The sequence below is a fragment of the Prionailurus bengalensis genome, chromosome D4 (genome assembly GCF_016509475.1).
Source record: "Prionailurus bengalensis isolate Pbe53 chromosome D4, Fcat_Pben_1.1_paternal_pri, whole genome shotgun sequence".
NCBI classification, from domain to species: Eukaryota; Metazoa; Chordata; class Mammalia; order Carnivora; family Felidae; genus Prionailurus; species Prionailurus bengalensis.
Genome location: NC_057359.1, coordinates 30896807 through 30911636, shown reverse-complemented (window position 1 = coordinate 30911636; position 14830 = coordinate 30896807). Strand labels below are relative to the sequence as shown.

The 14830-nt window shown below is 36.1% G+C and overlaps 1 protein-coding gene and 1 pseudogene across 1 annotated transcript in view; one reads left to right on the top strand and one right to left on the bottom strand.

Moving 5' to 3' along the window:
- ZNF782 (zinc finger protein 782) overlaps nucleotides 1-14830 on the top strand; it is a 74483-nt gene that overhangs the window by 49152 nt on the left and 10501 nt on the right. The gene's annotated exons all lie outside the window — the stretch shown is intronic.
- LOC122475097 overlaps nucleotides 1-14830 on the bottom strand; it is a 40416-nt pseudogene that overhangs the window by 25223 nt on the left and 363 nt on the right.

Sequence of the window (14830 nt, the reverse complement as noted above, 5' to 3'; positions counted from 1 at the left end):
AGAAAGGAATGGCAGGAAATCTTCAATGTGATGAACAGAAAAAATATGCAGCCGAGAATCCTCTATCCAGCAAGTCTGTCACTTAGAATAGAAGGAGAGATAAAGGTCTTCCCAAACAAACAAAAACTGAAGGAATTCATCACCACTAAACCAGCCCTACAAGAGATCCTAAGGGGGATCCTGTGAGACAAAGTACCAGAGACATCGCTACAAGCATGAAACCTACGGACATCACAATGACTCTAAACCCATATCTTTCAATAATAACACTGAATGTAAATGGACTAAATGCTTCAACCAAAAGACATAGGGTATCAGAATGATAAAAAAAACAAGACGCATCTATTTGCTGACTACAAGAGACTCATTTTAGACCTGAGGACACTTTCAGATTGAAAGTGAGGGGATGGAGAACTATTTATCATGCTACTGGAAGCCAAAAGAAAGCTGGAGTAGCCATACTTATATCAGACAAACTAGACTTTAAAGGCTGTAAAAAGAGATGAACTAACAATTTTAAATGTCTATGTGCCGAATACAGGAGCCCCCAAATTTATAAAACAATTACTCACAAATATAAGCAACCTTATTGATAAGAATGTGGTAATTGCAGGGGACTTTAATACCCCACTTACAACAATGGATAGATCATCTAGACACATGGTCAATAAAGAAACAAGGGCCCTGAATGAGACACTGGATCAGATGGACTTGACAGATATATTTAGAACTCTGCATCCCAAAGCAACAGAATATACTTTCTTCTAGAGTGCACATGGAACATTCTCCAACACAGATCACATACTGGGTCACAAAAGAGCCCTTCATAAGTATACAAGAATTGAGATCATACCATGCATAATTTCGGACCACAATGCTATGAAGCTTGAAATCAACCACAGGAAAAAGTCTGGAAAACCTCCAAAAGCATGGAGGTTAAAGAACACCCTACTAAAGAATGAGTGGGTCAACCAGGCAATTAGAGAAGAAATTAAAAAATATATGGAAACAAACGAAAATGAAAATACAACAATCCAAACGCTTTGGGATGCAGCGAAGGCAGTCCTGAGAGGAAAATACATTGCAATCCACCCCTATCTCAAGAAACAAGAAAAACCCCAAATACAAAATCTAACAGCACACCTAAAGGAAATAGAAGCAGAACAGCAAAGACACCCCAAACCCAGCAGAAGAAGAGAAATAATAAAGATCAGAGCAGAAATAAACAATATAGATTCTAAAAAACCTGTAGAGCAGATCAATGAAACCAAGAGTTGGTTTTTTGAAAAAATAAACAAAATTGATAAACCTCTAGCCAGGCTTCTCAAAAAGAAAAGGAAGATGACCCAAATAGATAAAATCATGAATGAAAATGGAATTATTATTATTATTACAACCAATCCCTCAGAGATACAAACAATTATCAGGGAATACTATGAAAAATTATAGGCCAACAAACTGGACAACCTGGAAGAAATGGACAAATTCCTAAACACCCACACACTTCCAAAACTCTAAGAGGAGGAGATAGAAAGCTTGAACAGACCCATAACCAGCGAAGAAATTGAATCAGTTATCAAAAACCTCCCAACAAATAAGAGTCCAGGACCAGATGGCTTCCCAGGGGAATTCTACCAGACATTTAAAGCAGAGATAATACCTATCCTTCTCAAGCTATTTCAAAAAATAGAAAGGGAAGGAAAATTTCCAGACTCATTCTATGAAGCCAGCATTACTTTGATTCCTAAACCAGACAGAGACCCAGTAAAAAAAGAGAACTACAGGCCAATATCCCTGATGAATATGGATGCAAAAATTCTCAATAAGATACTAGCAAATCGAATTCAACAGCATATAAAAAGAATTATTCACCATGGTGGGATTCATTCTTGGGATGCAGGGCTGGTTCAACATTCGCAAATCAATCAACGTGATACATCACATTAATAAAAGAAAAGATAAGAACCATATGATCCTGTCAATCGATGCAGAAAAGGCCTTTGACAAAATTCAGCACCCTTTCTTAATAAAAACCCTTGAGAAAGTCGGGATAGAAGGAACATACTTAAACATCATAAAAGCCATATATGAAAAGCCCACAGCTAACATCATCCTCAATGGGGAAAAACTGAGAGCTTTTTCCCTGAGATCAGGAACACGACAGGGATGCCCACTCTCACCGCTGTTGTTTAACATAGTGTTGGAAGTTCTAGCATCAGCAATCAGACAACAAAAAGAAATCAAAGGCATCAAAATTGGCAAAGATGAAGTCAAGCTTTCACTTTTTGCAGATGACATGATACTATACATGGAAAATCCGATAGACTCCACAAAAAGTCTGCTAGAACTGATACATGAATTCAGCAAAGTCGCAGGATACAAAATCAATGTACAGAAAGCAGTTGCATTCTTATACACTAACAATGAAGCAACAGGAAGACAAATAAAGAAACTGATCCCATTCACAGTTGCATGAAGAAGCATAAAATACGTAGGAATAAATCTAACCAAAGATGTAAAAGATCTGTATGCTGAAGGGGCGCCTGAGTGGCGCAGTCGGTTGGGCGTCCAACTTCAGCCAGGTCACGATCTCGCGGTCCGTGAGTTCGAGCCCCGTGTCGGGCTCTGGGCTGATGGCTCGGAGCCTGGAGCCTGTTTCCGATTCTGTGTCTCCCTCTCTCTCTGCCCCTCCCCCGTTCATGCTCTGTCTCTCTCTGTCCCAAAAATAAATAAACATTGAAAAAAAATTAAAAAAAAAAAGATCTGTATGCTGAAAACTATAGAAAGCTTATGAAGGAAACTGAAAAAGGTATAAAGAAATGGAAAGACATTCCCTGCTCATGGATTGGAAGAATAAATATTGTTAAAATGTGAATACTACCCAAAGCTATCTACACATTCAATGCAATCCCAATCAAAATTGCACCAGCAATTTTCTCAAAGGTAGAACAAGCAATCCTAAAATTTGTATGGAACCACAAAAGGCCCCGAATAACCAAAGTAATTTTGAAGAAGACCAAAGCAGGAGGCATCACAATCCCAGACTTTAGCCTCTACTACAAAGCTGTCATCATCAAGACAGCATGGTATTGGCACAAAAACAGACACATAGACCAATGGAATAGAATAGAAACCCCAGAACTAGACCCACAAACGTATGGCCAACTCATCTTTGACAAAGCAGGAAAGAATACCCAATGGAAAAAAGACAGTCTCTTTAACAAATGGTGCTGGGAGAAATGGACAGCAACATGCAGAAGGTTGAAACTAGATCACTTTCTTACACCATTCACAAAAATAAACTCAAAATGGGTAAAGGACCTAAATGTGAGACAGGAAACCATCAAAACCCTAGAGGAGAAAGCAGGAAAAGACCTCTCTGACCTCAGCTGCAGCAATTTCTTACTTGACACATCCCCAATGGCAATGGAATTAAAAACAAAAATGAACTATTGGGACCTCATGAAGATAACAAGCTTCTGCACAGGAAAGGAAACAACCAACAAAACTAAAAGGCAACCAACGGAATGGGAAAAGATATTTGCAAATGACATATCGGACAAAGGGCTAGTATCCAAAATCTATAAAGAGCTCACCAAACTCCACACCTGAAAAACAAATAATCCGGTGAAGAAATGGGTAGAAAACATGAATAGACACTTCTCTAAAGAAGACATCCAGATGACCAACAGGTACATGAAAAGATGTTCAATGCCTCTCCTCATCAGGGAAATATAAATCAAAACCACACCCAGATATCACCTCACGCCAGTCAGAGTGGCTAAAATGAACAAATCAGGAGACTATAGATGCTGTAAAGGATGTGGAGAAATGGGAACCCTCTTGCACTGTTGGTGGGAATGCAAACTGGTGCAGCCACTCTGGAAAACAGTGTGGAGGTTCCTCAAAAAATTAAAAATAGACCGACCCTATGACCCAGCAGTAGCACTGCTTGGAATTTACCCAAGGGATACAGGAGTACTGATGCATAGGGGCACTTGTACCCCAATGTTTATAGCAGCACTCTCCACAATAGCCATCAACTAAATGTCCATCAACTGATGAATGGGTAAAGAAATTGTGGTTTGTATACACAATGGAGTACTACGTGGCAATGAGAAAGAATGAAATATGGCCTTTTGTAGCAACATGGATGGAACTGGAGAGTGTGATGCTAAGTGAAATAAGCCATACAGAGAAAGACAGATACCATATGTTTTCACTCTTATGTGGATCCTGAGAAACTTAACAGAAACCCATGGGGGAAGGGAAGGGAAAAAAAAAAAAAAGGTTAGAGTGGGAGAGAGCCAAAGCATAAGAGACTCTTAAAAACTGAGAACAAACTGAGGGTTGATGGGGGGTGGGAGGGAGGGGAGGGTAGGTGATGGGTATTGAAGAGGGCATCTTTTGGGATGAGCACTGGGTGTTGTATGGAAACCAATTTGACAATAAATTTCATATATAAAAAAAATTAGGACATGCAAAAGTAGCTGAGAACATGGGGAAATTTAGAAAGCCATATGCATGCTTAAGCAAGACACATACTCAGAAAAGATCTAAGATCTTAAGCTTTCTCCTAGGGCTGATTTCTAGGCTCATAGAAAACCTAAATAAGCAGTAAGGGAGTACCCCAGAATAGAGCCAATTTGCAAAGACTAGAGAGGGAGCTTTTCTCTTTTTTTGCATTGTTTTTTTAGTTTTTTGTTTGGTTTAGTTCCTAACATTCAAGGAAATTGTGTAAAAACATATTAGTCTGAGTATAACTAAGGAACGGCCTTCAGTAATTGTGTACTACAAGCAGTTAACATCACAAAAATAATTTGGAAGAGTCTCAAACAGACTGCTCTATCCTCCAATAATTTAAAAAAATAGCAAGCCCTGACAAAGGGGGAGAATCTGATTTACAGAGTTACCACATTAAGAATTAAATGCCCAGTTTTTAGCAAAAAAAGAATGAAGAAAAAAATATGAAGAAACAAGAAAACAATGACTTCATTTAAAGGAACAGAATGCACCTACAGAAACTGTGTCTGAAGAAGCCGAGATAGTAGACTTACCAGACACATGCTTTAAAATAATTATCTTAAATATGACCAAAGAGCTAAGTGAAAACATGGAAAAAGAACTAAAGGACATCAGGAAAACAATATTTGAATAAAATTAGAATACCAACAAAGAAATGGAAATAATAAAAAGGAACCAAACAAATTCTGCAGTTTAAAAGTATAATATCTGAAATGAAAAACTGACTAGGGAACTTCAACAGCAGATATCAGCAGGAAGAAAGAAGAATTAGTGAACTTGAACATAGGACAATTGAAATTACTGAATCTGAGAAGCACAAAGGAAAAAGAATGAAAAAAACATGAGCAGAGACTAAGGGACTTGTGGGACACTATCAATAAAGAAAAATAACAAAAATTGGGGCACTTGGGTGGCTCAGTCAGTTAAGTGTCCAACTTCAGCTCAGGTCGTGATTTTGCAATCCATGAATTCGTGCCCCACATCAGGCTCTGTGCTGACAGCTCGGAATCTAAAGCCTGCTTCAGATTCTGTGTCTCCCTTTCTCTCTGCCCTCTGCCACTCACACTCTGTCTCTCCCTCTCTCTCAGAAATAAACATTTTTTAAAAATTAAAAGAAAAAAGTAACAAATGTATAATGGGAATCCCAAAAGGAGATGAGAAAAAGGAAGTTATTTAAGGAAATAATGGCCAAAAACTCTTCTAGATTTTATTACAGACCTGTATCTACAAATCCAACAACCTCAATGAACTCCAGGGAGGATAATTCCAAAGAGACCCAAACTGAGGCACATAATCTGTGAAAAGACAATCTTGAAAGCAGTGAGAGAAGTGACTCATCACTACAAGGAATCTTCAACACAGTATTAGCTAATTTCTTCCCAGAAACATTGGAGAAGAAAAGGCAGTAGGATGGTGTATGTAAAGTGCTAACAGAAATAAACTGTTAAGTGACAGTTTTGTATCCATAAAACTAGGAAGAGATTAAGACATTCCCAGATAAGCAAAATCTGAGGGTGTTCATTACTACTGGAGCTACCCTATGAGAAATGCTAAAGGAAGTACTTAACGTTGAATTGAAAAGATGCTATCTAGTTACTTTAAGTCATATGAAGATGTAAAGATCTCCAGTAAACAAAATATATGGACAAATATATAAACCTGCATTATCTTAAGTTTGGTTTATAGCTCTACTTTTGACTTCTACCAAGTTTAATAGACACAAGCATAATAATTATAAATTTATGTTATTTGGATTTATGATAAATACAGATGTAATTTGTAACATCAGTAACCTAAAGGCAGGATTGAACTGTAGAGGTTTTTTAATGTGACTGTAGTTAAGTTGATATAAATTTAAATTAGATTGTTGCAATCTGATGTTATATTTAACCTCTTTGATAACCACAAAGAAAATATCTACAGAATATACACAAATAGAAATGAGAAGAGAATCAAAATGTATCAGCACCAAAACAAAAAATCAACCTATGGTGGCAGTAATGGAGAAAATGAGGGCAAAGTAGCTATGATACTTATACAAGCCAATAGCAAAATGTCTCAATTAAACCATTCTTTGTCAGTAAATACTTTAAATGAAAGTATTTAAAAAGTAAGAGATTGGGAGAATGAATTTTTTAAAAATGAGAAAACTGTGCTGTCTATAGGAGACAATTTAGACCTAAAGACACAAGTTGAAAATGAAAGATGGAAAAAGATATACTATCCAAATAGTAACCAAAAGAGAGTAGAGGCTGTACTAATATCAGACAAAATAGACTTTAAGTCAGAAACTGCTATGAGACAACATTATATGTTGATAAAAGGGTCAGTTCACCAAGAAGACATAACAGCTGTTACATATATGCACCAAACATCAGAGACCTCAAATATATAAGCAAACGTGAACAGAATTGAAAGCAGAAATACACAGTTGTGCAGGAATAAACACTTTAATACTCCACTTTCAATATTGGACTGAGCAACCAAAGAAAAACAGGACTTGAACAACACAAGAAACCAATTGAACTGTACAAATATATAGAAGATTCCAGTCAAGGGACTCCTGGGGGGCTCAGTTGGTTAAGCATCTGACTCTTGTCATGACTCAGGTCATGATCTCATGATCATGAGATCAAGCCCCATGTCAGGCTCTGCACTAAACTGGAGCCTGCTTGGTATTTGCTCTCTCCCTCTTTCTTTGCCCCTCCCTTCCCCCATTGGTACATGCACACACTCTCAAATTTAAAAAAGTAAAATAATTTAATTAAAAAACGAAGATTCCAGTCAAATGTAATACACTATGTATTTCTCATATGTACATAGTTCATTCTTCAGAATAGACCAAAAATAAAAAGTCTTAATACAATTTATTTTATTTTTATTTTAGAAAGAATAGGGGAGAAGATCAGAGGGAGAGAATTTCAAGCAGGTTCCATGCTCAGCATGGAGCCCAACACAGGGCTCGATCCCATGACTTTGGGATCATGACATGAGCTGAAATCAAGACTTGGATGCACAACTGACTGAGCCACCCAGGCACCCCAAGTCTTGATACATTTTAAAGATTGAAATTGTATGCAGTATCTGTTCTAATCACAATTAATGAAAATACAGAATCAATGACCATGGAAAATGAATGTCACAAATAAATGGAAAATAAATATCACACTTTTTTTTTTCCAATTTTTATTTAAATTCTAGATGGTTAATATACAGTGCAATATTGGTTTCAGGAGTAGAATTCAGTGATTCATCACATACGACACCCAGTGCTCATCATAACTAGAGCCCTCCTTAATACCCATCACCCAGGGGTACCTGGGTAGCTCAGTTGGTTAAGCGTCCAGCCCCTGATTTTGGCTCAGGTAATGATCTCACTGTTGTGAGAGCGAGTCCCACAGGAGGCTCTGCACTGAGCATGGACCCTGCTTGGTATTCTGTCTCTCTCCCTCCACTATGTACACACATGCTTGCTCTCTCTTGCTCTCTTTCTCTCTTTCAAAATAAATAAATAAAAACAAATACCCATTTCCCAGCTAGTCCATTACCTACCCACCTTCCTCCATCAACCCTCAGTTAATTCTTTATCATTAAGAGTCTCTTATGGTTTATTTCCCTCTCTTTTCCCCCCTTCTATATGTTGATCTGTTTTGTTTTTTAAATTTCACATGAGTAAAATCATAATTCTCCAACTTATTTCACTTAGTATAATGCACTCTAGCTCCATTCATGTCATTGCAAATGGCAAGATTTCTTTTTCTTTTTGATGGCTGAGTAATACTCCATTGTATATATACCACATCTTCTTTATCCATTCATCAATCAGTGGGCATTTGGGCCCTTTCCATGTTTTGGCTATTGTTGATAATGCTGCTATAAACATTGGGGTGCATGTACCCTCTTGAATCTGTATTTTTGTATCCCTGGGTAAATACCTAGTAGTGTAATTGCTGGGTTGTAGGGTAGTTCTGTTTTCTGTTTTTTGAGAAAACCCTGCTATTCAGTGTGGCTGCACTCTGAGTTTGCATTCCCACCAACAGTGCAAGAGGGTTGCCTTTTCTCCACATCCTCACCAACACCTGTTGTTTCTTATGTAGTTAATTTTAGCCATTCTGACAGGTGTGACATGGTGTCTCGGTTTTGATTTGTATTTGTCTGATGATGAGTGATGTTGAGCATGTTTTCATGTGTCTGTTAAAAATCTGGATGTCTTCTTTGGAAAAATGTCTATTCATGTCTTCTGCCCATTTCTTCACTGGGTTATTCTTTGGGTGTTGAGTTTGATAAGCTCTTTACAGATTTTGAATACTAACCCTTTATCAAATTTGTCATGTGCAAATATCTTCTCCCATTCTGTAGGTTGCCTTTTAGTCTGGTTGATTGTTTCCTTCACTGTGCAGAAGCTCTTTAACTTGAGGAAGTCCCAATAGTTCAGTTTTGCTTTTGTTTCCCTTGCCTCTGGAGAGACATGTCTAGTAAGAAGTTGTTCCAATGGAGGTCAAAGCGATTGCTGCCTGTGTTCTCCTGTAGGATTTTGATGGTTTCCTGTTTCACATTTAGGTCTTTAATCCATTTTGAATTTATTTTAGTGTATGGTATAAAGAAGCGGTCCAGTTTCAAGCTTCTGCATGATGCTATCTAGTTATCTCAATGTCACTTGTTCAAGAGACTGTCTTTTTTCCATTGGATGTTCTTTGCTGCTGTGTTAAAGATTAGTTGACCATATAGTTGTGGGTCCGTTTCTGGGTTTTCTGTGTCTGTTTTTGTGCCAATACAATACTGTCTTGATGATTATGCCTTTATAATATAGCTTGAAAGCCAGAATTGTTACAGATTTTAGAATTGTTCTAGTTCTGTGAGAAATGCTGGTGGTATTTTGATAGTGATAGCATTACATGTATCGATTGCTTTGGGTAGTATAGACATTTTAGCAGTGTTCTTCCAATCCATCCAATGGAACGCTTTTCCATTTCTTTGTGTCCCCTTCAGTTTCTGTCATAAGTGTTCTATAGTTTAGAGTACAGATCTTTTATCTCTTTGGTTAGATTTATTCCTAGGTGTCTGCTTTTTGTGCAATTGCAAATGGGATCAATTCCTTGATTTCTTTTTCTGCTGCTTCATTGATGGTGTATAGAAATGCAATCAATTTCTGTACATTGATTTTATATCTTGTCACTTTGCTGAATTCATGTATTCTGCAATTTTTTGATAGAGTGTTTCTGGTTTCCTACATAGAGTATCATGTTGTCTGCAAATAGCGAAAGTTTGACTTCTTCCTTGCCAGTTTGGATGCCTTTTATTTCTTATCGTTTGCTGAGGGAGTCTAAGACTTCCAATACTATGTTAAATAGTAATGGTGAGAGTGGACATCTTTGTCCTTTTCCTGAGTATAGGGAAAAAAGAAAGAAAAGAAAGGAAAAAGAAAGGCTCTCTGTTTTTCCCCATTAAGGAAGATATTAGCTGTATTTCATATGTGGCCTTTATGATATTGAGGTATGTTCCATCTATCCCTGCGTTGTTGAGGGTTTCTATCAAGAATGGATGTTGTATTTTATCAGATGCTTTTTCTGGATCTGTTGAGAGGATTGTATGGTTCTTATCCTTTCTTTCATTAATGTGATATATCATGTTGATTGATTTGTAGATATTGAACCAACACTGCAGCCCAGGAATAAATCCGACTTGATCATCGTGAATAATTCTTTTCATGTACTGTTGGATTCAATTTTCTGATATCTTGTTAAGAACTTTTCCATCCATGTTCATCAGGAATATTGACCTGTAACTCTCCTTCTTAGTGGAGTTTTTGTCTGGTTTTGGAATCAAGGTGATGCTGGCCTCAAGGTGATGCTGGCCTCATGAGTCTGGAAGTTTTCCTTCCATTTTTTTTTTAACAGCTTCAAAAGAATAGGTGTTAACTGTCTTTAAATGTTTGGTAGAGGGATGCCTGGGTTGCTCAGTCAGTCAAGCCTCGGATTCTTGATTTCGATTCAGGTCATGATCTCAGTTTGTGGGTTTGAGCCCCATGTTGGGCTGTCACTGACAGTGCGGATCCTGCTTGGGATTCTCTCTCTGTCTCTCTCTCTCTCTCTCTCCTCATCCCCTCCCTCCTCCCCCTCCTCTCCTTCCTCTTCCTCTGCTTGTGCGCGCGCTCTCTCTCTCTCTCAAAAAATAAACTTTTAAAAATAAATAAAAAATATAAATGTTTGGTAGAATGCCCCTGGAAAGCCATCTGGCCCTGGACTCTTGTTTGGAGATTTTTTATTACTGATTCAATTTCTTCAATGGTTATAGGTCTATTCAAATTTTCTTTTTTTTTAAATGTTTTTTATTTAGTTTTTGAGAGAGAGAACGTAAGCAGGGGACGAGCAGCGAGAGAAGGGGACAGAGGATCTGAAGTGGGCTCTGCGTTGACAGGTTGCAGCAAGCCTGATGTGTGGCTTGAACTCATGAATGATGAGATCATGACCTGAGCTGACGTTAGACAGTCAACAAACTGGGTCACCCAGGCACCCTAGGTCTGTTCAAATTTTTAATTTCTTCCTGTTTCAGTTTTGGTAGTTTGTATGTTTCTAGGAATTTGTCCGTTTCTTCCAGATTGCCCAATTTGTTGGCATATAATTGCTTATAATACTCTCTTATTGTTTGTTTTTCTGTGGTGTTAGTTGTTATCTCTTCTCTTTCATTCATGATTTTATTTACTTGGGTCCTTTCCTTGTTCTTTTTGATAAATCTGGTTAGGGGTTATCAATTTTATTAATTCTTTCAAAGCATCTGCTCCTAGTTTTGTTGATCTATTGTACTGTTTTGTTTTATTTTTTTTCCCAGTATCATTGATTTCTGCTCTAATCTTTGGGGCTTTATTTGCTGTTCTTTTTCCAGGTCCTTTAGGTGTAAGGATAGGTTGTGTATTTGAGCCATTTCTTCCTTCTTTAGGAAGGCCTGGATTGGTATATATTTCTGTCTTATGACCACCTTTGTTGCACCCCTGAGGTTTTGGACTGTTGTGTTTTCATTTTTACTGGCTTCCATGTAGTTTTTAATTTCCTCTTTAATTTCTTTGTTAACCATTCATTCTTTAATGATATTCTTTAATCTCCAAGAATTAGTGGTCTTTCCAAATTTTTTCTTATTGTTGACTTTAAGTTTCATAGTGGTGTGGTCTGAAAATATGCATGGTGTGATATTATTCTTTTTGTACTTGTTGAGGGCTGATTTGTGACCCAATATGTGATCTATTCTGGAGAATGTTCCATGTGCACTCAAGAGGAATGTGTATCCTGCTGCTTTAGGATGGTATATTTTGAATATATCTGTTAAGGCTGGTCCAGTGTGTCATTCAATGCCATTGTTTCCTTATTGATTTTCTGCTTAGATGATCTGTCTATTGCTACAGGTGGGGTGTTGAATGCTATTATTATTACAAATGAGTTTCGTTATGTTAACCATAAATATAAACTCATTTGTAATAATAATACCACAAATTTATTTATATATTTGGGTGCTTTCAAGTTGGGGGCATAAATATTTACAGTTGTTAGATCTCGGTACATAAACCCCTTAATTATGATATAATGCCCTTCTTCATCACTCGTTACAGTCTATTTTAATATCTATTTTGTCTGATGTAAGTATGGATACTCTGGCTTTCTTTTGACATCCATTAGCAAGATAGATGCTTCTCCATCCCCTTTCAATCGGCAGGTGTCTTTATATCTAAAATGAGTCTCTTGTAGGCAATGAATAGATGGGTCTTATTTTCTTATCCATTATGATACCCTATGTCTTTTGATTGGAGCATTTAGTCCATTTACCTTTGGAGTGATTATTGATAGATAGGAATTTAGTGCCATTGTGCTCTCTGTACAGTTGGTCTTTCTGGTGATGTTCTTGGTCCTTTCTAGTCTTTGTTGCTTTTGGTCTGTTATGTTTTAATTTGTTTTTTTCTCCACTCAGAGTCCCCCTTAAAATTTCTTGCAAGGCTGGTTTAGTGGTCATAAACTCCTTTAGTTTTTGTTTGTCTAGGAAACTATCTCTCCTTCTATTTTGAATGACAGTCTGCTGGATAAAGAATTCTTATGCATATTTTTCCAATTCAGCATGTTGAATATATCCTGCCACTCCCTTCTTGCCTGCCAAGTTTCTGTGAACAAGACTTTCTTTTTATTATGTTTGCATGGTACTTTTTTTTGTTTCTTTTACTTATAGTTTATTTTACTTTGTTCCTTTTAATTTGTTCCTTTTACTTATAATTTATATGTGTCTTTAATGTGAATTTCTTGTATACATCATATATTTGGGTCTGGCTTTTATATCATATCTGTTAATCTCTGCCTTTAATTGTAATGATTAGACCATTTATGTCTAACATTAAATGTACCATATGGCTATTTGCTAGCTATTTTTGCAATTTTTTTTTCATTTTTCTGCTTTTGCTGCTTTTTTGGATTCATTGTATATTTTGAATGATTTATTACATCTAGATTAGTGGTTTATTAGCTGTGCCTCTCTTCTGTGGATATGTGGTTGCTTTAGCACTTACAGCATACATCGGTAACTTACCACAATCTACTTCAAATAATTTTTTCACTTCATTTATGAGAATTTTGTAGTTTTCCATTTTTTGCCTGCTACTTTTTATGCTATTGTCATTGTATATTTTATATATACATACATATGTATAACATATATTATAAACCTTACAGTGTGTTATTTTAAAAGATAATTTACCTTTTTTTTTTAAAAAAGCATTCTGAAAATAAGAAAAGTATATTTTATATATCATCATGTTTCCAGGTTATGGTGCTCTGCATTTCTGTGTATAAATCCAGATTTCTACCTGATAGCAATTTTCTTCAGTCTGAGCATTTCTTTTAACTTCTGTAATATATGTCAGTTGGTAATAAATTCAGCTTTAACTGAAAATGTGTTGTATTTGCTAAATATAGAATTAAAGGTTGACTTTTTTCCTTCAGTACTTTAAAATTGTCACTTCATTGTTTTCTGGCTATATAATTTCTGACAAGAAGTAGGCATTCATCTTTATTTTTGTTCCTCTATATGTATTGTACCTTTCCCAGTCTACTTAAGATTTTCTTTTCATGGAATGAGATCTGGCCATTTGCAATAACATGGATGGACCTAGAGGGCATAATATTAAGTGAAATAAGTCAGTCAGAGAAAGACAAATACCATATGATTTCATTCCTTTTGGAATTTAAGAAACAAAACAAATGAACAAATGAACCAAAAAAGGGCCAAACAAAAAGAGCAGACTCTTAAATACAAAGAACAAACTGGTAGTTGCCAGAGGGGAAGTCAGTGGGGGGAATGATGAAATTGATAAAGGGGATGCAAAGTAAATTTATCTTATTGAGCACTGAGTAACATATAGAATTGGTGAATGATTATATTGTACACGTGAAACTAATATAAAACTATGTTAATTATATTTTTTAAAAAAGATTTTCTGTTGATATTATCAGCAGTTTTTAGCAGTGTGATTATAGTGTACCTTGGTGTGGGTTTCTTCATCTTTCTGCTCCTTAATTCATTTAGCTTTTTGGATCTAAGGGTTTGTACACATTATCAAAATTTGAACATTTGCCAATTATTTCTTCAAATGTTTTTATCTTTCTTTTTTTCTTCTCAAATTTTTATTGTACCTGTGTTAAACTACTTGATATCATCACACAGGTCACAGATAACTAATTCTGTTTATTATTTTCTGGTCTTTATTCACTGGGTTTCTTCTTTCATAGTTTTTTTGTTGCTGTTGTTTTTTGGGTTTTTGGGGGTTGTTTTTGTTTTTGTTTTGCTATGCCTTAAAGTATCCATTATGTTATTTATCATTCCTTATGTAGTATCTATTCTCTTCTTAATCCCATTTAGTATTTTCTTGTTTGTTGTTTGGTTGGTTGGGATCGCTTCTCGGCCTTTTGGCTAAGATCAAGTGTTGTTTGGTTGGTTGGTTTTCTCATTTCAGATATTTTTTATATTTAGGATTTTAGTTTGGAAATTTTTAAGTAAGTTCTCTTTTGTTCTCATCATGTTTATGTTTTTCTTTCTCTTCCTGAACATATGGTGTATATTTGCAGTTTTAAATGGCCTTGATTATTTTATCATGTGTTATTTCTTACTCTGTTGCTACTGATTGATTTTCTCCTCAATAAGAGTTGTATATCCTTGCTTCTATTCATAACTCGTAATTTGTTATTGGCCGCTGGGTGTTGTGAACTTTATATTGTTAGTTTCTAGTTTTGGTGTATTATTTTAAATCTTTTGAGGCGTTTTCTGATGTACAATT